Below are 2,147 nucleotides of genomic sequence, written 5' to 3' on the forward strand. Positions count from 1 at the left end.
AGCCAGTGGTCCCAGATTGTGAGAGAAAATATCCATCTTTCCTCCATCTGATCAGCTCTATTTCCTAAACTTGTTAGCTAGTTCTTCATCTCTTTTATTGAGTTCTTCAGCTCCAGATTAGGCCCGATCTCCGGGATCGGGCTTAAATCGGCAGTCAGACATCCCCCGAGGCGTCCCGGATTGGAGAGGGTGCCGGCTGGGCTGAGGGGACTCCCTCTCCCCGTGCATGAATTTTGTCCACCGGGCCTCTAGTATAAGAATAATAGTTATACCAGAAGAAGAGAGGGAGAAGGGAACAGAGAACCAATTCAAACAAACGAAATTGATGAGAATTTTACAAACCTATGGAAAGATCTGGATCCTCAAATCCAAGAAGCAAAGAGAACAACTAATTAACTCAATCCAAAAGACCTTCTCTAAGGCACATTATATTAAAACTGCAAAAGTTAATGATAAAGGGCCGCGTCGCCCTGTGCCTCTGGGACCATGCTGTGCTGGCTGCGGCTGCCTGCCAAGACACTGGGCCACTGCGGCCTTATAAGACCCTGTCCCAGCAGCTGGACTGCAATGGGGATGGGGATGGCATGGTGAACATCGGCGAGCTGCAAGAGAGGATCTGGAACCTGGGCATCCCCCTGGGCCAGGACGCCAAGGAGAGAATTTTTACTACTAGTGATATCGACAAAGATGGGAAGCTGGATTTTGAAGAATTTATGAAGAACCTTACAGACCATGAGAAAAAAAATGAAATTGGCATTTAAGAGTTTGGACCAAAATAATGATGGAAAAATTGAAGCTTCCGAAATTGTCCAGTCTCTCTAGATATTAGGGATAACTATTTCTGAAAAGCAAGCAGAGTTGATTCTTCAAAGCATTGATAGTGATAGAACGATGACAGTGGGCTGGGAGGAATGGAGGGACTACTTCTTACTTGGGAATTATCCGTTTCTGGAAACATTCCACTGGTACTGACATAGGAGACAGTTGAACTATCCCGGATGAATTCATGGAAGATGAAGAAAAGTCAGGACAGTGGTGGAGGCAGCTTCTGGTAGGAGGCATTGCGGGTGCCATCTCCCACACAAGCACTGCGCCCTTGGATCGTCTCAAAGTCATGATGCAGGTCCATGGTTCAAAATCTGACAAAATGAACATATATGGTGGCTTCTGGCAGATGGTGAAAGAAGGAGGTATCCGCTCCCTTTGGAGAGGAAATGGCACAAATATTCTTAAAATTGCCCTGGAGACGGCTGTCAACTTCTCAGCATATGGACAGAACAAGAAGATGCTTACTGAGGAAGGACAAAAAACAGGGACCTTTGAGAGATTTGTTTTTGGTTCCATGGCTGGAGCACCTGAACACACGTTTATCTATCCTATGGAAGTTTTGAACACCACACTGGCCGGGGGCAGAACTGGGCAGTACTCTGGCCTGTTCCATTGTGCAATGAAGATTTTGAAACACGAGGGCATGGGAGCTTTCTTCAAAGGTTATATTCCCAATCTACTAGGCATCAGACCTTATGCAGGTATGGATTTTGCTGTGTATGAGCTCTTGAAGTCCCATTGGCTGGATCATTTTGCCAAAGACACTGTGAACCCCGGAGTGGCAGTGTTGCTGGGGTGTGGCACCTTGTCCAGCACCTGTGGGCAGCTGGCCAGCTACCCATTGGCTTTGGTGAGAACACACACGCAGGCTCAAGCCGTGATCGAAGGAAGCCCACAGCTGCGCATGGTTGGCTTCTTTCCATGAATCATTTCCAAAGACGGGATACTGGGACTTTACTGAGGCATCACCCAAAATTCATGAAGGTGCTCCCGGCTGTAGGCGTCAGCTATGTGGTTTATGAAAATATGAAACAAACTTTAGGAGTCATTCAGAAATAATATGTTGAACTTTTTGTTTGCTTTAGCGCGATTATACTGAAACTAGAGGCCCAATGCACAAAGATTAATGCAAGAATGGGCCTTCCTTCCTGTGGCTGCCAGCACCGCCTTCGCTCCGGCCGGAGTCACCTTTCTGCCTTCCCATGCTGCCCAGAGGCCCGGAGCGGCTGGGGCTGTGCGGAATGCTGGCTGCTCGGTGCCTGCGCATACAAATTAACTTGCCATCTTTGTTAGGTTAATTTGCATACTCACTCCTGATT

At 47.5% G+C, this 2,147-nt stretch overlaps 1 pseudogene; it reads left to right on the plus strand.

Moving 5' to 3' along the window:
* Positions 1-449: 449 nt before the first annotated feature.
* Positions 450-1,887, plus strand: LOC118650646 (annotated as a pseudogene).
* The last annotated feature ends 260 nt before the right edge of the window (positions 1,888-2,147 follow it).

Source organism: Myotis myotis, unplaced genomic scaffold (genome assembly GCF_014108235.1).
Source record: "Myotis myotis isolate mMyoMyo1 unplaced genomic scaffold, mMyoMyo1.p scaffold_m19_p_3, whole genome shotgun sequence".
Taxonomy (NCBI): Eukaryota; Metazoa; Chordata; class Mammalia; order Chiroptera; family Vespertilionidae; genus Myotis; species Myotis myotis.